The 23240-nt window shown below is 47.5% G+C and overlaps 1 protein-coding gene and 1 pseudogene across 2 annotated transcripts in view; one reads left to right on the top strand and one right to left on the bottom strand.

Annotated features, from left to right (window-relative positions):
- Positions 1–23240, bottom strand: part of LOC149453271 (uncharacterized) — a 227083-nt gene that overhangs the window by 61720 nt on the left and 142123 nt on the right. The window lies entirely within an intron of this gene.
- LOC149453278 (uncharacterized) lies at positions 3778–11920 on the top strand (annotated as a pseudogene). Its single transcript, XR_016314689.1, has 5 exons — positions 3778–4020; positions 4119–4229; positions 4346–4443; positions 9224–9356; positions 9865–11920. The product of XR_016314689.1 is annotated as an uncharacterized LOC149453278 (transcript).

Raw genomic sequence — 23240 nt, 5'->3', positions numbered from 1 at the left:
AAGAGGGAGAACCGGGAAAGTATCGCATTATGGGCACTAGATGGAGCTGATGATCACAGGAAAAGAAATGATCGATAAAAATATTTCAATCATTGCCATCGTGCTTCCTACCTCCCCTCAGTTCCCTGTAATAGAAGAGGTATTATACCCCCCCTCTCCGGTGTCCCGTGTCTCCTACCTCCCCTCCGTTCCCTGTAATAGAAGAGGTATTATACCCCCCCTCTCCGGTGTCCCGTGTCTCCTACCTCCCCTCGTTCCCTATAATAGAAGAGGTATTATATCCCCCTCTCCGGTGTCCCGTGTCTCCTACCTCCCCTCGTTCCCTGTAATAGAAGAGGTATTATACCCCCCTCTCCGGTGTCCCGTGTCCCCTACCTCCCCTCCGTTCCCTGTAATAGAAGAGGTATTATACTCCCCTCTCCGGTGTCCTGTGTCTCCCACCTCCCCTCCGTTCCTTGTAATAGAAGAGGTATTATACTCCCCTCTCCGGTGTCCCGTGTCTCCTACCTCCCCTCCGTTCCTTGTAATAGAAGAGGTATTATACCCCCCTCTCCGGTGTCCCGTGTCTCCTACCTCCCCTCCGTTCCCTGTAATAGAAGAGGTATTATACCCCCCTCTCCGGTGTCCCGTGTCTCCTACCTCCCCTCCGTTCCCTGTAATAGAAGAGGTATTATACTCCCCTCTCCGGTGTCCCGTGTCTCCTACCTCCCCTCAGTTCCCTGTAATAGAAGAGGTATTATACCCCCCTCTCCGGTGTCCCGTGTCCCCTACCTCCCCTCAGTTCCCTGTAATAGAAGAGGTATTATACCCCCCTCTCCGGTGTCCCGTGTCTCCTACCTCCCCTCCGTTCCCTGTAATAGAAGAGGTATTATACTCCCCTCTCCGGTGTCCTGTGTCTCCTACCTCCCCTCCGTTCCTTGTAATAGAAGAGGTATTATACTCCCCTCTCCGGTGTCCCGTGTCTCCTACCTCCCCTCCGTTCCCTGTAATAGAAGAGGTATTATACTCCCCTCTCCGGTGTCCTGTGTCTCCTACCTCCCCTCCGTTCCTTGTAATAGAAGAGGTATTATACCCCCCTCTCCGGTGTCCCGTGTCCCCTACCTCCCCTCCGTTCCCTGTAATAGAAGAGGTATTATACTCCCCTCTCCGGTGTCCTGTGTCTCCCACCTCCCCTCCGTTCCTTGTAATAGAAGAGGTATTATACTCCCCTCTCCGGTGTCCCGTGTCTCCTACCTCCCCTCCGTTCCTTGTAATAGAAGAGGTATTATACCCCCCTCTCCGGTGTCCCGTGTCTCCTACCTCCCCTCCGTTCCCTGTAATAGAAGAGGTATTATACCCCCCTCTCCGGTGTCCCGTGTCTCCTACCTCCCCTCCGTTCCCTGTAATAGAAGAGGTATTATACTCCCCTCTCCGGTGTCCCGTGTCTCCTACCTCCCCTCAGTTCCCTGTAATAGAAGAGGTATTATACCCCCCTCTCCGGTGTCCCGTGTCCCCTACCTCCCCTCAGTTCCCTGTAATAGAAGAGGTATTATACCCCCCTCTCCGGTGTCCCGTGTCTCCTACCTCCCCTCCGTTCCCTGTAATAGAAGAGGTATTATACTCCCCTCTCCGGTGTCCTGTGTCTCCTACCTCCCCTCCGTTCCTTGTAATAGAAGAGGTATTATACTCCCCTCTCCGGTGTCCCGTGTCTCCTACCTCCCCTCCGTTCCTTGTAATAGAAGAGGTATTATACCCCCCTCTCCGGTGTCCCGTGTCTCCTACCTCCCCTCCGTTCCCTGTAATATAAGAGGTATTATACCCCCCTCTCCGGTGTCCCGTGTCTCCTACCTCCCCTCCGTTCCCTGTAATAGAAGAGGTATTATACTCCCCTCTCCGGTGTCCCGTGTCTCCTACCTCCCCTCAGTTCCCTGTAATAGAAGAGGTATTATACCCCCCTCTCCGGTGTCCTGTGTCTCCTACCTCCCCTCAGTTCCCTGTAATAGAAGAGGTATTATACCCCCCCTCTCTGGTGTCCCGTGTCTCCTACCTCCCCTCCGTTCCCTGTAATAGAAGAGGTATTATACCCCCCTCTCCGGTGTCCTGTGTCTCCTACCTCCCCTCCGTTCCTTGTAATAGAAGAGGTATTATACCCCCCTCTCCGGTGTCCCGTGTCTCCTACCTCCCCTCCGTTCCCTGTAATATAAGAGGTATTATACCCCCCTCTCCGGTGTCCCGTGTCTCCTACCTCCCCTCCGTTCCCTGTAATAGAAGAGGTATTATACTCCCCTCTCCGGTGTCCCGTGTCTCCTACCTCCCCTCAGTTCCCTGTAATAGAAGAGGTATTATACCCCCCTCTCCGGTGTCCTGTGTCTCCTACCTCCCCTCAGTTCCCTGTAATAGAAGAGGTATTATACCCCCCCTCTCTGGTGTCCCGTGTCTCCTACCTCCCCTCCGTTCCCTGTAATAGAAGAGGTATTATACCCCCCTCTCCGGTGTCCTGTGTCTCCTACCTCCCCTCCGTTCCTTGTAATAGAAGAGGTATTATACCCCCCTCTCCGGTGTCCTGTGTCTCCTACCTCCCCTCCGTTCCCTGTAATATAAGAGGTATTATACCCCCCTCTCCGGTGTCCCGTGTCTCCTACCTCCCCTTCGTTCCCTGTAATAGAAGAGGTATTATACCCCCCTCTCCGGTGTCCTGTGTCTCCTACCTCCCCTCCGTTCCTTGTAATAGAAGAGGTATTATACCCCCCTCTCCGGTGTCCTGTGTCTCCTACCTCCCCTCCGTTCCTTGTAATAGAAGAGGTATTATACCCCCCTCTCCGGTGTCCTGTGTCTCCTACCTCCCCTCCGTTCCCTGTAATATAAGAGGTATTATACCCCCCTCTCCGGTGTCCTGTGTCTCCTACCTCCCCTCCGTTCCCTGTAATATAAGAGGTATTATACCCCCCTCTCCGGTGTCTCCTACCTCCCCTCCATTCCCACTAAGAAGAAAAAACAAATGAGCAAAAGTTTCTTCTCACGAAGGAGATTTTGGTGGGGGATGGATCATGAGGAGGGTAACTAAGGCACAGAAGAAGGTCGCTATAATCTGAGTGTGTAATAATGTGCGCAACATCATGGAAGGAGGCGCCACGAAAAATAACAGGCTGCAGATTTAATCATCTCCACTAGGTGGAGTCTACCTTTTTCATAGGGGAAAAATAGGACAGGAAGATATCCAATGTTCAACCAAGAGTCTATGGTACAGGCAGGAAGTGATGTCATATAGAGACAGGAAGTTCTGGTTGGGAAGGGAGTTTTGAGGAAGCAGAGAGAAGACATTGCTGGAACTGGCAGAAGAGGAGGTAGTAAGATCTTATTTTATATTTAAACCCAGTAACCCCCCGTCATGTCCATCCTCCATGACATACACTAAATAGATTATTGTGTCATGAACATCAATACAGCCTAAATATAGAACCATTATCCAACCGTCCATCCAGAGCCTCTGGTTTATAGACCGGATACGTCCTAAATATAGAACCATTTATCCAACTGTCCATCCAGAGCCTCTGGTTTATAGACCGGATATGTCCTAAATATAGAACCATTTATCCAACCGTCCATCCAGAGCCTCTGGTTTATAGACCGGATACGTCCTAAATATAGAACCATTTATCCATCCGTCCATTCAGAGCCTCTGGTTTATAGACCGGATACGTCCTAAATATAGAACCATTTATCCATCCGTCCATTCAGAGCCTCTGGTTTATAGACCGGATACGTCCTAAATATAGAACCATTTATCCAACCGTCCATCCGGAGCCTCTGGTTTATAGACCGGATACGTCCTAAATATAGAACCATTTATCCAACCGTCCATCCGGAGCCTCTGGTTTATAGACCGGATACGTCCTAAATATAGAACCATTTATCCAACCGTCCATCCAGAGCCTCTGGTTTATAGACCGGATACACCAATAATAATCGGGACTAAAGCCAACCAGCATTAAGAAGGTTCTAGACGTGACCCAGAAGATCACTGATCTTCTGACAGGAGAGGTGAGCGGTGCCGGGATTTCTGGGACATTCTCCAGTAACAGACAAGGGATGTGTCTGGACAGTGACTGTATCATTGTGTGTGTTTGGTTCCAATAAAGTTGTCAAGATATCGTTTTTTTTCTCCATGGAGGAGTGGGAGTATTTAGAAGGACACAAGGACCTCTACAAGGACGTCATGATGGACAATCAGCCGCCCCTCACATCACCGGGTAAGAGGAGACTTTATTGTAAAGGAGAGAGCAGTACGGAGGATCCACCTAGATCCCCCATCATCTGATAAACACATAGAAACAATGGATTCAGTCAGTGTGTGTGTTTTCTACAGATGGATCCAGTCATGGGAACCCACCAGAGAGATGTCCCCGTCCTCTGTATTCCCGGGTTTCCGCACAGAGAGGTCACACCAGCCCTCACCATCATCAGGTAAGTGGGACTATAAATGTGTGAGATAGCGAGCGCACCAATAAGAAGCTGCTGATGCACAAAAAGGAACCACAAAGCCTTTCTAGGAAAATGACATGAAAATAGGGTGTGCAGCGCTATACAAATAAAACACACTATCTAAAGTATGGCAAAATATGACAGAAATGGAAAAGTCCTATAAACTGAATGTTAAACAGTCCAAGGTGGTAAAATATCAGTCCAAAAGGTATACTCCAGTGATGGAGTATAAATAACTTCAATCCAAATGGGTATATTCCAGCATCCTAACATGAAGGTGTAGAAAAATTGCCCACTCACCGGAAGTGCAATTTAATGTGCACATAGAAATTCCATGAAGCCGGAGGTCCCATGAAGGAATAGCTTGATGATAAAGGTGCCCTCTGGTGGTAGATGGGGTGACGGCTGCCAGAGAAGTTGATCTGGACCAATATCCCAAATTGTCCTGCCTGGGTGGACTCCTAGAATGCTGGGCTGAGATGTGGAGGCTCAGTGCCAGGTGATAGAGATGAAAACGCTCATGGTGTAGTATTATAAAAAGTATTTAATGAGTATATATCATTATGATAAAACAGTAAAACGTACAGGGTTAGAGTACCAGTATAGGTATAGTGTAAACGAGCTCTTTAAATGCACTGACCAGTGAATACAAATGATGGCCACCGGACCTCCTGATCCGGTGGCGTAACGTCAAGGCGTGCAGAGGCTCCTCCTAGACGCGCTTCGTGTAATAACACGTCTCCTGTAGGGGTGATGCCATGCATGCCTGACGTCTCCTTACTGCTATTTATAAGCTAAAATTGCGCCAAAAAGTGTCCTGGCGCCGTTCTGCCGTTTTTCGGCCTATTGCGCATGCGCGGGCGCCATTTTGCCGGCTATTTGGCCTCATGCGCATGCGGGCGCCATGTTATCGGTGATATTGAAAACGTCTAAAAATGGTCGGCGCGCGGTACACTGCGCATGCGCGAGAGTTCCGGCGGCCATTTTATTGGTTTGAAAGCATGCTGCCGACATTCAACTGCGCATGCGCGAGCCGAACGATCGCAGCTAATGCCAATAGAACAGTCTAGGTGGTATCATACTGAGCTGATGGCCAGTATATATCACACCTAGCAAATGGACAATGACTGTGGTGGTGGATACGAACGGTACCAATATAAAAATATGGAAGTATATAAAAAATATGAAAGTATAAAAAATATGCATATAGAGATGTGCATATAAAAAAGGGGGGGAAGCCTATGCTTTAATTAAAAAAGTGGTCGCCATTTTATTAGGGATATGAGATAAACCCGGGCAATTAGCAGGCATGAGGTCTCCCCACACTTAAATAGACAAATATGTGGATGGAAAGACTATATCCTGCTGAAGATCAGTAGATACTTAGCGTATTGTTTTAAAAGATATTGGCTTAATAAAAATATATAATATAATCCCCAGTAATAATAATAATGTATTGAATAGTTATAATACTCAATGAATCATATAAACAATCATATAAAAAATATAAAAAATATATATCACACATAATAATAGTAAATGGATATTACCATAATCAAATTCTTTAAATGCTGAATAAATCATGTAGACATAATGACCTAAAAGAGTATTGTTATGATCACATAGTAAAACACTAGATGAATCATGTAGACATCCATCTAGTATGCATCCCTTTCGCCCAGATTGGGTCGTTACTACATATGTGCGTGCAGTGTGTCAGAAAAAAGACCTTTCTCATAGTGCAGGGTATATACAATATGCCAGATCAGCTATTATCTATATAACAGTTGATGTCCACTTCAACATTATGTCCTAAAGGGACCATGGATTTCATTTCGAAAATCCATTTAGTTTCTAGACGTGAGACTTGTCTTGATTTATTAATGCCACGCCAGTGATGTTGTGCAATATCAATCCCCATAAATTTAAGGGAAGAGGGATCTTTATGATGAAATTCCCTATAATGTTTTGAAAGTGAGTGCTCGCGGAACCCTCTTTTAATATTATATACATGGTCGCGGAATCGGTCACGCAGCCTTCTGGTCGTCCTGCCAATATACTGTTTCCGGCAAGGACATTCCAGAAGATATACCGCGTACCGGGTGTTACAAGAAATAAAGTTGGAGATGGTATAATTTTTGCCTGTTGTAGTCGAGGTGAATGATTCCACTTTCTTTTTTGACATTCTACTATGTTGACAGATCTGACACTTTCTGCACGGAAAAAAACCTTTCAGGTTACTAAATAAGCTCGGACGAGGTGGGGGGTTAGTTATGTTGGGTGCAATCGTATTGCGTAAAGATGGTACTCTCCTGAAAACAACTTCTGGATTGGTAGGTAAGGCCCCAGCAAGGATGGGATCCGCTCTAAGCACTTCCCAATTTTTCTTCATTATATAGCGTATAGTTTTATGTTGAATAGAGTATGGAGTAATGAACGGGCAGAACATACTCTTTTTTAAGGTAGGTGGTCCTGAGAGCATGTCCTGTCTGTTCATGCGGGCAACATTATCAATCTCTGCATCTAAAGTGTCTGCCGTATAGCCCTTATCCAGAAACCTCTGCCTTAAAATTTGTGCTTTGTTTTGATAAGTATCAATTTCAGTGCAGTTACGCCTAATTCTCATAAATTGGCTCCTAGGAATACCTGTCAGCCAGCGTGGATGGTGGCAGCTGTCAGTAGGGATGTATCCATTCCTATCCGATGGTTTAAAGTACGCTTCAGTGATACAGTAACCTCCCTTGTTAATAATGGAAATGTCTAGGAAATTAACTCTGTCTGTACTGTATTCGTAAGTGAGATGGATATTCAAATTATTGTTGTTCATCGTGCCAAAGAAGTTTACCAGGGCAGTTTCTTCTCCCTGCCATAATAGGAGAATATCGTCTATATACCTCTTATAGAAGAGCAATTCTGGCCATTCCATGGAATAGATGTTATCTTCCTCCCACCTGGCCATAAACAGGTTGGCCAGGCTAGGGGCAAACTTGGCCCCCATTGCGACGCCTCTGGTTTGTAGATAAAAAGTATTATTAAACCAGAAGTAGTTTTTTTTCATTGCAAAATTTAATAGGTCAAGAATGAATGTTTTATGGGTTATAGAGATATTCTCTGCTAGACCCAGGTAGTAATCTGCTGCCATCATACCGTCATTATGATTGATGTTACTATATAACGAAGTTACGTCAGCGGTAACAAGGAATGTTATAAGATCGGGGTCCCAATTAAGTGTACTTATTTCGTTTAATATCTGTTTGGTATCTTTGATGTAAGATGGGGTGGATGAAACCAAAGGTTGTAGAAAGTAGTCGATGTACTCACCAACTTTAGAACATAGCGAGCCAATTCCGCTGATTATTGGTCTACCCGGAGGATGTATGGGGTCTTTATGTACTTTAGGGAGGTAGTAAAAAACTGGAAGTCTTGGTGCCTTAGGGCATAAATAATCTCTTTCTTTATTATTAATGACATGATGGTCAAATCCCAGTTTAATTAGGCTCTTCAGAGACTTTTTGTATGCGATGAGCGGATTTTTTGGGAGTGTGGTGTAAGTGTCCTTGTCCCCAAGGATTTTTAAGGCCTCAGTGATATAATCTGTTTTCTTTAAAACCACTACGCCTCCCCCTTTGTCAGCGGGCCGAATAACGAGATCTTTGTTATTTAGTAGAGATTTGAGGCCTATATCAAGATCCTTAGGGTTGCGTGGTTGTTTTATTCTGATCGCTTCAACATCCTTGATAACTAGTTCCCTGAAAATATTGATGTATGATTGTTTGTATGGTGGGGGGTTAAATAGAGATGCGTTTCTGAGATTGGAATGATGGGAGTTGTTAGTTGGATTACTGGATCCTATGGGCTTATTCATAAAGTGTCTTTTGATTGACAATTTCCTTGTGAACTTGTGAATGTCCACATAGGTTTGAAACTTGTTAAGTTTCGATTTAGGTGCATACTTTAAGCCTTTGTCTAAAACCTTAAGTTCCTGTGTTGTTAAAACTGTACCACTTAGGTTGTATATGCCCTTACCCGTTATGTTCTCCTTTTCTTTGGGTCTGTTAACCCTCTTTCCTCCTCTACATCCTCTGTACTTGCACTTCTTTTTCTTGTGCATCCCCCTCCTAAAAAATGTGGACGTGGTTGTGAATCTGTATTATAATTGTTATTTTGATGGTTGTAATTATTTGGATGATGATTATGGTCCTTATTGTGGTTGTTATAATTCCCATGATTGTGAGTATTGGAATAAGTTACTCTTCTCTGTGGGGAGTGATAAGATTGTCCATTATGATGGGAGCTAGGATGTCGAGGGCCTTGAGTTTTCCTAGGTGTGCTGTGGTAGTAATTTTGATTCCTAGGTGTACTATGGTAGTAATTTTGATTCCCTGGTTGTCTGTATTGTTGTTGATGGGAAAATTTATTGTTATTATGATTACGTTGCTGTTGGTGAGGAGAATTGTAATTGTGGCGTGGTTTCTTAGATTGAACTGGGTGCCATCTCATATCTCTCGAGCCAATATTCTCGTCCTCCATATTATAGAGAGGTTCGAACCTATTTTGAGTGGGGACGGATGCGACATTATTGTTAGTCATGGGTCTCCTGGATGGTCTGTATGTATGATAATTATCATCCCTTGTGTGGGGAGTTCCCTGCATATTGAGGTAAGTGGGACTGAGCAATTCAAAAAGTGTTCCAAGCTGTGGGATGATATTCTTCTTTGTAACTCCTTTTTTAAAAAATTGATGTATCATCTTTGGGGTTTAGGGTGAAGAAATCAAAGTGCAGATTAAACGGGGAGAACAAAAGACGTCGGTGAGTGGAGATCAGCAGTCTATGGAGAAGGGGGAGATGATTACCGAAAGTAAACAGGAGGAACCTTTCCTTTATATTGATATAAGTAAGTAATAAACATTAAATACAGAAATCATTTACATTTTCACTTTACATATAATGTCACGTTCCCAACAAATGAGGAGGAGATACTGGACATCATATGAAAGGTCCATCTCCATTCCTCAATATAACGTCACGTTCCCAACAAATGAGGAGGAGATACTGGACACCATATGAAAGGTCCATCTCCATTCCTCAATATAACGTCATGTTCCCAACAAATGAGGAGGAGATACTGGACACCATATGAAAGGTCCATCTCCATTCCTCAATATAACGTCATGTTCCCAACAAATGAGGAGGAGATACTGGACACCATATGAAAGGTCCATCTCCATTCCTCAATATAACGTCATGTTCCCAACAAATGAGGAGGAGATACTGGACACCATATGAAAGGCCCATCTCCATTCCTCTCTGAGATCTGTGACTGGTAGACGAGGACATTTATGACTTCTGAATACAAAATATGATAAATGCCTAATACTTGCAATATAAATTCCTTTCCATAGATGGACATTATGTCCAAAATATGTCGAAGGGACATCAGATTTTATCTCAAGATTATAAGACAGAAGACCATAACATCAAAAAGTATTCTCCGAGAATGAATCTCCTTCCTCAAAATAGACACCACAGACCTCGCCATTTACAGACCTCAATGGATCCCTCTAATCCTGAGGAATCTTCTGATAGGTCCCATACTATGACGTCAGATGTCCATCTAAGTTCCCACAGTGCAGATCGATCAACGGCTACATTTTATTCCAAGATCTCTTCTTCGAGCCATGAAGGTTTTTACAACGGTGAAAGTTCTTTTTCATTCTCATGTTCAGTGTGTGGGAAATCTTTCACGAATAGAGCAGCGCTTCTTTCGCACCAGAAAAGCCACTTCAGCGAAGGCTCCCATTCATGTTCAGAGTGCGGGAAAAGTTTCACTTCGAATGCAGACCTTCTTACACACCACAGAATTCACACAGGAATACGTCCTTTCAGATGTTCAGAGTGTGGAGTATGTTACTCCAACAAAAGGTACCTCCACAAACATATGAAAATTCACACTGGTGAGGGCTTTCACAGATGTTCAGAGTGCGGGAAATGTTTCTCTCAGAAAGGACTACTACTTTCACACCAGAAAGTTCACACTGGTTAGTGTCCCTGTTCATTTTCAGAGTGTGGGAAACCTTTCAATCATAAAATAAGTCTTATTTATCACCAGAGATGGCACTTGGGCAATTATCCTTCTTCATGTTCAAAGTGTGGGAGATGTTTCTTGGGAGAAAAATTTCACATCAGTGAACTCACACTGGCGAGTGTCCTTTTGTATGTTCAAAGTGCGGAAAAGGTTTCAATGGAAAAGATAACGTTCATACACCCCAGAAAGTTCACACTGGTGAGCATCCTTATGCATTTTCAGAGTGTGGGAAATGTTTCACAATGTACTCCAGAGTATTCACACGGATGAGAGTCCTTTTTCATGTTTAGAGTGTGGGAAATGTTTCATTATAAAACAACACCTGCCAAAACACAAGAGACTTCACGTAGGCGAGTGCCTGTTTTTTCATGTTCTGAGTGTGGGAAACGTTGCACTCAGAAGGTGGGATCTTTTCAAATAATGGAGATTTCACATGAATGAGCTACTTTTTTATGTTTGTTGGAAATGTTTTACCTAAACACAAGGTCTTTTTTTGCACACCTTCATGGACATCTGCCCTTTTCTCATGTTTGGAATTTGTAAAAGAAAAGGTCAGGAAGCAAAAATTGTTGCAAACCAGAGAAGTCACACATGCATCTTCAGAGTGCGGGAAACTTATTCAGTTATTTCCCCGAGAAAAAATTTTGCCACAAAATTAGACCTTCGTAAACATCTGAGAATTTACACAGGTGAGGGTCCTTATTTATGTAGAGTGCGGGAAATGTTTCACAGAATGGACATAGAATTCGTACAGGTGGGCGTCCTTTTCTCATGTTCAGAGAGCGGGAAATGTTTCATTATGATAGGAGATCTTCATAAACGTCAGAACATACTTTTTCTCATGTATCTTTTCATGTTCAAAGTGCGGGAAATGTTTTCACAGAGAGGACATCATCTTATGCACCATAGAATCCGTACAGGTAGGCATCCTTTTCTCATGTTCAGAGAGTGGAAAATGTTTCATTATGATAGGAGACCTTCATAAACGTCAGAACATCCTTTTTCTCGTGTATCTTTTCATGTTCAAAGTGTGGGAAATGTTTTGGTCAGGAAGCAAAACTATTTAGGCTTCAAAGAATTTTTACATGCAGATTGGACATATAAAACACATGCCTGCCGATGACATGGTGTGACCCTGTGTTTTTGTAATCTCTTTTTTTGGGGGGGGGGAGACAAGGATTTCAATCATTTACAGTAAGTGGACTTCTCCTCTACTACTACTTTTGGTAGTCCATCCATCGTGGTATGCAAATGAATGTGCGGAAGGAGCCTATGGTTCTCCTGTCATTTTTGTTTTAATGAATTATGTGAATGAAATAAAATGTGAACGTTGTTTTGGTATTTTGCTGAATAAATGTGCTCAGTGACTCCAAGCGTGGTCCCGTGATAGGTGGTCACCTGTGCATTAAGTCCATCCGTGACATTTCCTGGCTACTAAATATTCCACGCTCAACTGTTAGTGGGATTATAACAAAGTGGAAGCAACTGGGAACAACAGCCACTCAGCTACCAAGTGGTAGGCCACGTCACATGACAGGGCGGGGTCAGCGCATGCTGAAGCGCACAGTGCGCAGAAGTCGCCAACTGTCTGCAGAGTCAATAGCTAAAGACCTCCAAACTTGGTGTGGCCTTCAGATGAGCCCAACAACAGTGTGTAGAGAGCTTCATGGAATGGGTTTCCATGGCCGAGCATCCAAGCCTTCCATCACCAAGTGCATTGCAAAGCGTTGGATGCCGTGGTGTAAAGCATGCCGCCACTGGACTCTAGAGCAGACTAGACTCTCTGGAATGATCAATCACACTTCTCTGTCTGGCAATCCAATGGACGTGTCTGGGTTTGGCGGTGGCCAGGAGAACGGTACTTGCCTGACTGCATTGTGCAAAGTGTAAAGTTTGGTGGGGGGGGATTATGGTGTGGGGTTGTTTTTCAGGGGTTGGGCTTGGCCCCCTAGTTCCAGTGAAGGGAACTCTTAAGGCAACATTTTGGACAACTTTGTGGGAGGAGTTTGGAGATGGCCCCTTCCTGTTCCAACATGACTGCACACCAGTGCACAAAGCAAGGTCCACAAAGACATGGAGGAGCCAGTTTGGGGTGGAGGAACTTGACTGGCCTGCACAGAGTCCTGACCTCAACCCCATAGAACACCTTTGGGATGAATTAGGGCGGAGACTGTGAGCCAGGCCTCCTCCCCCGACATCCGTGCCTGACCTGACAAATGTGCTTCTGGAAGAATGGTCCAACCTTCCCATAGACATCCTCCTAAACCTTGTGGACGGCCTTCACAGAAGAGTTGAAGCTGTTATAGCTGCAAAGTGCGGGGCCAACTCAATATTGAACCCTACGGACTAAGACTGGGGGGCCATTACAGGTCATGTGTGTGGGAAGAGCGGGGCCAACTCAATATTGAACCCTACAGGCTAAGACTGGGGGGCCATTAAAGGTCATGTGCGTGGAAAGGGCGGTGGCCAATACTGGGGGCAATATAGTGTATTTAACCATTAGCCGCCCGGCCAATGGCCGTTTGGCGGCTTGAAAAGCGCTGCAGCTTTCCGGGTGCACGCCATTTGGCGTGCTCCCGCACATGCGCGGTTTGCGCGGTTGCAGAGCGACGCAGCAGTGCGATCTGTCACCGCCCGTGCACCTCGGACACGGCCGATGACAGATCCGAGTACCGGCTCCCGTTGCCGGTACCATGTGACCTGCCGTGACCAATCACAGCAGGTCACATGACAGTTGTATACAATGGATGGCTTCATTCATGATGCCATCCATTGTATACTAGTGCCTAGCTGTGAATGGTCACAGCTAATCACATGCACATGTCATGTGATTAGCTGTGACCAAATCACAGCTAAGCACAAAAAAAACTGAATGAATCGATTTCATTCAGGTAAATGCTTGCTTATAGCAAAGTAATTCTTTGCTATAAGCAAATTGTGTAAAAAAAAAAAAAAAAAAAAATACTGATCACTTCCCCAAAGTAGTACAATGTTACTATGGTAACATTGTACTATTTTGGTCATAGTAAAATATGAAAAAAAATCTTAAAAAAAATAAAAAAAAATGTAATAAAAAATTAAATATAATAAACAAAATTAAAAAAAAAAAATATTTTTTTTTTTCATACTGTCACCAGTCAGTGTCGCTGTTCACCGCCATGCCAGTTATATGATGACGCTGTACTGCACTGGTGACAGTATGTAAAAAAAAAAAATAGTGAAAATAATTTTTTTAATTTTTTCATTTTCCGAAAAATTATGACAAAAAAATACAACTTCAAAAAACTCGCCATGCCTCTTATGAAGTACGTCGGACTGTCTACTCTGCAAAAAGGGGTCATTTGGGGGATATCTGTACTGTTCTGACATTCTTGGACCTCAAGATATTAGATTGGCTGTCAGTACTTCAGGATTGATCAATATTCAGATCTATCCCATAGTTTGTGAACTCTATAACTTTCCTACAAACTAAAAAATACATCCTAATTTGGGTTATTTTCACCAAAGACATGTAGCAGAATACATCTTGGCCTAAATTTATGAAGAACAATTATTTATTTGTAAAGTTTTATAACAGAAACAAAGAAAAATGTGTTTTTTTTTCAAAATTTTTGGTCTTTTTTTGTTAATTTAGCAAAAAATAAAACCCCCAGCGGTGATTAAATACCACCAAAAGAAAGCTCTAGTTGTGTGAAGAAAATGATCAAATTTTAGTTTGGGTACAATGTTGTATGACCGCGCAATTCAAAGTGTGAGAGCGCTGAAACCTGAAAACTGGCCTGGGCAGGAAGGTGTAAAATTGCACGGTATTGAAACGGTTAAAGTGCAGCCACTAATAGCAAAATCACAAAGTTATCCCCCATTCACACCTAAGTGTTTTGTATCTCAAATCTCCAGAACTCCCAGAATCCCATGGTTTATGATAGTGCTTGTTCATACCTGAGTACAGTGTCACTTAAAGCTTAATTCCAGGAATTCAGCCACTTTGTAAAACGTGAAGGCAATTTGGTGCATGCTGCCTTGTGGACTTATCTCTGTTATTTATAACTGACAGGTTTACATTGAGACACTCAGAGCTGTGACAGAGGAGGGAAGCATACAAAGCAGCTATGCCTACCCTTCTCCTCCCCTCTGCTACCCATTCACAGAAGCCTTTGTATTTTGTGAATGAGTTAACACAATACAAAGGCTTCTGTGATCGGGCAGAAGGAGAGGAAGGGTGGACATTGTAGCTACAGTGACACTACTGTTGAAGATGCTGAGACCAGAAGGATCAGCGTTGGGCTCCCGGAACTACAGCAAGAGCTGTCTTCCAGGAGTGCAATAAAACAGCCAGATGTAAATAATAGAGATAAGTCCAGGACATGTCGTGCACCTCTTTGGACTTAACTCATAGTGTGCCTTCACTTTTTCTAAAGGAGATGAATTCCTGGAGTTCATTCTGCTCCACTCTGCTGCCCATTCACAGAAGCCTTTGTATTTTGTGATGGAGTTCACATAATACAAAGGCTTCTGTGATTGGGCAGGAGGAGGAGAAGGGCAGACATTGTAGCTACAGTGACACTACTGTTGAAGATGCCGAGACCAGAAGGATCAGCCTCGGGCTCCCGGAATTAGAGCAAGAGCTGTCTTCCGGGAGTGCAATAAAACAGCCAGATGTAAATAATAGAGATAAGTCCAGGACCTCTTTGGACTTAACTCATAATGTGCCTTCACTTTTTACTTTACTGTTGAAGATGCTGAGACCAAAAGGATCAGCCTGAATAAAGCAGGGACGCCAAGCTCTCTGTGCCAACTTTAGGGCTTTGCCAAGGACTGCCAGCTGGTACAACTAAGTGCTGGTCAGTCACTCTGCCCCTAGAAGGAGGGGATCCCCAATCTGTGACTCTCCCAAAATCAACCTTAGTAAGAACAGCTGGATGAATAAGAAAGTGGTTGATAAAGGTGCTCTTTGAAGACCAGATCACAGCTTTGCAGGTGGTCCAGACTGAAACCTTGGTGAATGCTGCCCATGATGCCATCTGAATAGTTGAGTGTGCCCGTACCTCCTCTGGTCCGTGAAGCTCCTTCATTATTTGTGATTTCTTAATGCGCTTCACTAGCCTAGACGTTATGCTTGAAGACCTGATCGTGGCTTTTCAGATGGTCCAAGCCAAAACTTTGAAGACCCTCCTTGAAGACCAGATTGTGGCTTTGCAGATGGTCCTGGCCAAAACTTTGGAGAATGTTGTCCATGACACTGTCATCTCTTTAGTTGAGTGTGTGCCCGTACCTCCTCTGGTACAAGAAGCTGCCACAATATTTGTGACTTTGTGATGAAATTCCTTGGGCAGGAGACCATGCTTGTTGTGGGGGCTGATTACGCTTTCCAACCCTTCACACCTGATGAATAATCTCTCACTGGATCTCTGCAATACTGGTCTGAGGAGTGCTCTGTCTGGATAGGAAACGCAGTATTGTTCAGATACTGCAAATGCATGGAGCTCAGATAAACGTCTGATGGACGTGAGAGGTGGAAAGTTGTCTTGAGAGGTTCCAAATTGTACAATTTTCAGCTGGGTGAAAAGGTGAAGAAAGAAATGTTGCTTTCTTGGTGCTTCAAAGCTTCTCCAAAGCCTCCATAGAAGTCTATCACAACACTCGCTTACAGCACCTTAACCTTTTGGCGAGCTTATTTTCAGCGTTGACTTACCTTTGGGAGGTATTGCAAGTATGATATACCCCAGAATTCACCGAGAAATCAACAACCGAAATGGAAAGACATCATCAGCAATCACTTCTGGTTCACGTGAACACATTGTGGAAGTGTTTGGTGCAGATGTCACATCTGGTGTGGAGTGGCAGGAAAGTGAGCGGGGTCTGGACTGGAGAGGAGAAACTAGCACACATGGTGTACAACATGAGAACGCTAGAGCAGAAGGTGAGTGGGGACCAGAGAGAGAGGACTGAGTGGCAGAGGTTCAGCAAAGCTGGGGGACTGAAGCAGGAGAAACTAGCAGCTGTCACACATGGTGTACAACATGAGAACGCTGTATCAGAAGGTGAGTGGGGACCAGAGAGACGGGACTGAGTGGCAGAGGATCAGCAAAGCTGGGGGACCAAAGCAGGAGAAACTAGCAGATGTCACACGTGGTGGACAACATGAGAACTAGAGATGAGCGAAGTATTCAAAAATTCGATTCGACTGATTCGGCGAATTCGTAGAAAAATTTCGATTCGAGTCGAATATATTCGCTGTGAATTTAACTTAAAAAAGGGTGTTTCTAGGCTTCAGAGAGACTTAATATTAGTGCTGAACACTGTACCTTTAATTTAAATGCCCTTGGAGTCTGCTGGGGAAGAGAAATAATACTGTCAGGCAGTATGACATGCAGATGAGTGCCGTCGATCTTAGAATCACCGCACACTTCACTCATTTGGCCAGTCACGGGGCCAAAACCAGAGTGTGGAGCCACAGTGTGGCGGTGGAGGCAGCAGCAATGGGAGGCCATACAGCACCCTATGACAAAAATGGAAACCACCAGCAGTGTGAGGAGACCTGAAAGTGGCACATGGCAGAGTGTGGCGATAGAGACAGCAGCAATGGGAGGCCGTACAGGGACCCATGACACACTCTGGACCTGGCAGCAGCATGAGGAGGCGGTACAGGGGCCCATGGCAGATTACGGGCCTGGCAGCAGCATGAGGAGTCGGTACGGGGGCCCATGGCAGATTACAGGCCTGGCAGCAGCAATGGGAGGCCGTACAGGGACCCATGACACAATCTGGACCTGGCAGCAGCATGGGGAGGCGGTACAGGGGCCCATGACAGATTACGGGCCTGGCAGCAGCATTTGGAGTCGGTACGGGGGCCCATGACACACTCTGGACCTGGCAGCAGCATGAGGAGGCGGTACAGGGGCGCATGACAGATTACGAGCCTGGCAGCAGCAACTTGGACAGGAGGACGTTCAGTTTCTGCACCGTCTGGTGCGTGCTCGCAAACTGTTGTCTCTTGGAAACGGATTCCAAGAAAGACTGCTGACGGAATCCGTGAAGAGGAGTAGCAGGAGAAGGAGCATCTGAACGAGCGGAATATGCCAACAAGCGACAACAGGGGCCCATGACAGATTACGGGCCTGGCAGCAGCATGAGGAGTCGGTACGGGGGCCCATGGCAGATTAGGGGCCTGGCAGCAGCTATGGGAGGCCCGTAATCTGCCAGCACCCTATGACAAAAAATGGAACCCACCAGCAGTGTGAGGAGACCTGAAAGTGGCACATGGCAGAGTGTGGCGATGGAGACAGCAGCAATGGGAGGCCGTACAGGGACCCATGAGAGACTCTGGACCTGGCAGCAGCATGAGGAGGCGGTATAGGGGCCCATGGCAGATTAGGGGCCTGGCAGCAGCTATGGGAGGCCCGTAATCTGCCAGCACCCTATGACAAAAAATGGAATACACCAGCAGTGTGAGGAGACCTGAAAGTGGCACATGGCAGAGTGTGGCGATGGAGACAGCAGCAATGGGAGGCCGTACAGGGACCCATGAGAGACTCTGGACTTGGCAGCAGCATGAGGAGGTGGTATAGGGGCCCATGGCAGATTAGGGGCCTGGCAGCAGCTATGGGAGGCCCGTAATCTGCCAGCACCCTATGACAAAAAATGGAACACACCAGCAGTGTGAGGAGACCTGAAAGTGGCACATGTTTGGGGCATGATTCATGGCGGATTTAGTCAGTTGTGTCAGGAACTGGTGGTTTGAAATCCAGACTAATCCACGCCTGATTCATTTTCACAAACGTCAGTCTCTCCACACTTTGGGTGGACAGTCGTGTCCTCCGCGGAGTTGCAATACCTCCTGCCGCACTAAACACACGCTCCGATGCCACGCTACTGGCCGGGCATGACAGCCTTTCAAGGGCAAATTCAGCTAGTTGGGGCCAAAGGTCAAGTTTCGTTGCCCAGTAGTCAAGGGGATTGTCTACCTCGGTTGGCAGGGTGCTGTCCAAGTAGGCCTAAGCCTGTTGTTTGAGGTCCTGCTCCAGGTCCACCTGATGCTGCTGCTGCTGCGGCTGGTTAGTAGTTTCCTCACTGCGCTGGTGAAGAAAGCTACTCATCATCGACTGCAGACTGAGGCAGCCGCTGCTGGTGGAGCTGCCACTGCTCCTACCACCCCACCCCTCCCCTGCTGCCATGGCAGCGGAACGCGAGCGCACAGGGCCCACAGTGTCTGAGGATGGACGTTGGCGCAGACAGGCAGAGACCAGCTGACTACATAGGTGGTTTTTATAGTACGTTATTTTGGCCTCCCTCTCAGCAGGTGTGAAAAAGGCCACCATTTTTGAACGGTAGCGAGGGTCCAACAAGGTGGACAGCCAAAAGTCATCCCTCTGTCTGATGGTTATTATTCGGCTGTCGCTACGCAAGCAAGCGAGCATGCTATGGGCCATTTGTGCCAAGGAATGCGAGGGACTCCCTGCCTCCATCTCCACAGCATACTGCCACGGTGCGTCTGGGTCCTCTGTCTCCTCCTCCTCCTCCTCTACCAGATGCTCCTGCTCCTCCACTCCTGTCCGCTGAGTGGAAAAACCACCCATTTCACTCAATAATTCCTGAGCACCAATGTCCTCCTCTACCTCCTCCTCTTCTTCCTGTCCTGCCCCCACAGGGGTCATGTGGCGTTGAGATCTGTGCGCCACGTCTACCGCACCCTGACCAGCCATTGTTAACAGCATTTGTTCCAGGACGTGCAACAGAGGAATGACGTCGTTCATCCCATAGTCCTGCCGACTCACGAATAGCGTGGCCTCCTCAAAGGGCCTGAGCAAGCGCAGGTGTCACGCATGAGCTGCCAATGGCTGACATCTAAGTTACACAGGGAGTACCTTTATCCGCTTTTAACATCAGGAAATCGGTGATGGCCTTTCGCTGTTCGTAAAGGCGGTCTAACATATGTAGGGTTGAATTCCACCTTGTTGCAACGTCACAGCATGAGGAGTCGGTACGGGGGCCCATGGCAGATTACGTGCCTGGCAGCAGCAATGGGAGGCCCGTAATCTGCCAGCACCCTATGTCAAAAAATTCAACACACCAGCAGTGTGAGGAGACCTGAAAGTGGCACATGGCAGAGTGTGGCTATGGAGACAGCAGCAATGGGAGGCCGTACAGGGACCCATGACACACTGTGGACTTGGCAGCAGCATGAGGAGGCGGTATAGGGGCCCATGGCAGATTAGGGGCCTGGCAGCAGCAATGGGAGGCCCGTAATCTGCCAGCACCCTATGTCAAAAAATTCTACACACCAGCAGTGTGAGGAGACCTGAAAGTGGCACATGGCAGAGTGTGGCGATGGAGACAGCAGCAATGGGAGGCCGTACAGGGACCCATGACAGACTCTGGACCTGGCAGCAGCATGAGGAGGCGGTATATAGGGGCCTATGGCAGATTAGGGGCCTGGCAGCAGCTATGGGAGGCCCGTAATCTGCCAGCACCCTATGTCAAAAAATTCTACACACCAGCAGTGTGTGAGGAGACCTGAAAGTGGCACATGGCATGAGACACTGTGGACCTGGCAGCAGCATGAGGAGGCGGTATATAGGGGCCTATGGCAGATTAGGGGCCTGGCAGCAGCTATGGGAGGCCCATAATCTGCCAGCACCCTATGTCAAAAAATTCTACACACCAGCAGTGTGTGAGGAGACCTGAAAGTGGCACATGGCAGAGTGTGGCGATGGAGACAGCAGCAATGGGAGGCCGTACAGGGACCCATGACAGACTCTGGACCTGGCAGCAGCATGAGGAGGCGGTATATAGGGGCCCATGGCAGATTAGGGGCCTGGCAGCAGCAATGGGAGGCCCGTAATCTGCCAACACCCTATGTCAAAAAATTCTACACACCAGCAGTGTGTGAGGAGACCTGAAAGTGGCACATGGCAGAGTGTGGCGATGGAGACAGCAGCAATGGGAGGCCGTACAGGGACCCATGAGAGACTCTGGACCTGGCAGCAGCATGAGGAGGCGGTATATAGGGGCCCATGGCAGATTAGGGGCCTGGCAGCAGCTATGGGAGGCCCGTAATCTGCCAGCACCCTATGTCAAAAAATTCAACACACCAGCAGTGTGTGAGGAGACCTGAAAGTGGCACATGGCAGAGTGTGGCGATGGAGACAGCAGCAATGGGAGGCCGTACAGGGACCCATGACAGACTCTGGACCTGGCAGCAGCATGAGGAGGCGGTATATAGGGGCCTATGGCAGATTAGGGGCCTGGCAGCAGCTATGGGAGACCCATAATCTGCCAGCACCCTATGTCAAAAAATTCTACACACCAGCAGTGTGTGAGGAGACCTGAAAGTGGCACATGGCAGAGTGTGGCGATGGAGACAGCAGCAATGGGAGGCCGTACAGGGACCCATGAGAGACTCTGGACCTGGCAGCAGCATGAGGAGGCGGCATATAGGGGCCTATGGCAGATTAGGGGCCTGGCAGCAGCTATGGGAGGCCCGTAATCTGCCAGCACCCTATGTCAAAAAATTCTACACACCAGCAGTGTGTGAGGAGACCTGAAAGTGGCACATGGCATGAGACACTGTGGACCTGGCAGCAGCATGAGGAGGCGGTATATAGGGGCCTATGGCAGATTAGGGGCCTGGCAGCAGCTATGGGAGGCCCATAATCTGCCAGCACCCTATGTCAAAAAATTCTACACACCAGCAGTGTGTGAGGAGACCTGAAAGTGGCACATGGCAGAGTGTGGCGATGGAGACAGCAGCAATGGGAGGCCGTACAGGGACCCATGACAGACTCTGGACCTGGCAGCAGCATGAGGAGGCGGTATATAGGGGCCCATGGCAGATTAGGGGCCTGGCAGCAGCTATGGGAGGCCCGTAATCTGCCAGCACCCTATGTCAAAAAATTCAACACACCAGCAGTGTGTGAGGAGACCTGAAAGTGGCACATGGCAGAGTGTGGCGATGGAGACAGCAGCAATGGGAGGCCGTACAGGGACCCATGACAGACTCTGGACCTGGCAGCAGCATGAGGAGGCGGTATATAGGGGCCTATGGCAGATTAGGGGCCTGGCAGCAGCTATGGGAGGCCCATAATCTGCCAGCACCCTATGTCAAAAAATTCTACACACCAGCAGTGTGTGAGGAGACCTGAAAGTGGCACATGGCAGAGTGTGGCGATGGAGACAGCAGCAATGGGAGGCCGTACAGGGACCCATGAGAGACTCTGGACCTGGCAGCAGCATGAGGAGGCGGTATATAGGGGCCTATGGCAGATTAGGGGCCTGGCAGCAGCTATGGGAGGCCCGTAATCTGCCAGCACCCTATGTCAAAAAATTCAACACACCAGCAGTGTGTGAGGAGACCTGAAAGTGGCACATGGCAGAGTGTGGCGATGGAGACAGCAGCAATGGGAGGCCGTACAGGGACCCATGACAGACTCTGGACCTGGCAGCAGCATGAGGAGGCGGTATATAGGGGCCTATGGCAGATTAGGGGCCTGGCAGCAGCTATGGGAGGCCCATAATCTGCCAGCACCCTATGTCAAAAAATTCTACACACCAGCAGTGTGTGAGGAGACCTGAAAGTGGCACATGGCAGAGTGTGGCGATGGAGACAGCAGCAATGGGAGGCCGTACAGGGACCCATGAGAGACTCTGGACCTGGCAGCAGCATGAGGAGGCGGTATATAGGGGCCTATGGCAGATTAGGGGCCTGGCAGCAGCTATGGGAGGCCCGTAATCTGCCAGCACCCTATGTCAAAAAATTCTACACACCAGCAGTGTGTGAGGAGACCTGAAAGTGGCACATGGCATGAGACACTGTGGACCTGGCAGCAGCATGAGGAGGCGGTATATAGGGGCCTATGGCAGATTAGGGGCCTGGCAGCAGCTATGGGAGGCCCATAATCTGCCAGCACCCTATGTCAAAAAATTCTACACACCAGCAGTGTGTGAGGAGACCTGAAAGTGGCACATGGCAGAGTGTGGCGATGGAGACAGCAGCAATGGGAGGCCGTACAGGGACCCATGAGAGACTCTGGACCTGGCAGCAGCATGAGGAAGCGGTATATAGGGGCCTATGGCAGATTAGGGGCCTGGCAGCAGCTATAGGAGGCCCATAATCTGCCAGCACCCTATGTCAAAAAATTCAACACACCAGCAGTGTGAGGAGACCTGAAAGTGGCACATGGCATGAGACACTGTGGACCTGGCAGCAGCATGAGGAGGCGGTATATAGGGGCCCATGGCAGATTAGGGGCCTGGCAGCAGCTATGGGAGGCCCGTAATCTGCCAGCACCCTATGTCAAAAAATTCTACACACCAGCAGTGTGTGAGGAGACCTGAAAGTGGCACATGGCAGAGTGTGGCGATGGAGACAGCAGCAATGGGAGGCCGTACAGGGACCCATGACAGACTCTGGACCTGGCAGCAGCATGAGGAGGCGGTATATAGGGGCCTATGGCAGATTAGGGGCCTGGCAGCAGCTATGGGAGGCCCGTAATCTGCCAGCACCCTATGTCAAAAAATTCTACACACCAGCAGTGTGAGGAGACCTGAAAGTGGCACATGGCAGAGTGTGGCGATGGAGACAGCAGCAATGGGAGGCCGTACAGGGACCCATGAGAGACTCTGGACCTGGCAGCAGCATGAGGAGGCGGTATATAGGGGCCCATGGCAGATTAGGGGCCTGGCAGCAGCAATGGG

The sequence above is a fragment of the Staurois parvus genome, unplaced genomic scaffold, assembly GCF_062004578.1.
Source record: "Staurois parvus isolate SC_StPar_1 unplaced genomic scaffold, SC_StPar_1.0 ptg000449l, whole genome shotgun sequence".
In the NCBI taxonomy this organism is placed as follows: domain Eukaryota; kingdom Metazoa; phylum Chordata; class Amphibia; order Anura; family Ranidae; genus Staurois; species Staurois parvus.
Note: the sequence above shows the minus strand (reverse complement) of the source record. Positions and strands in the feature narration are given on the sequence as shown.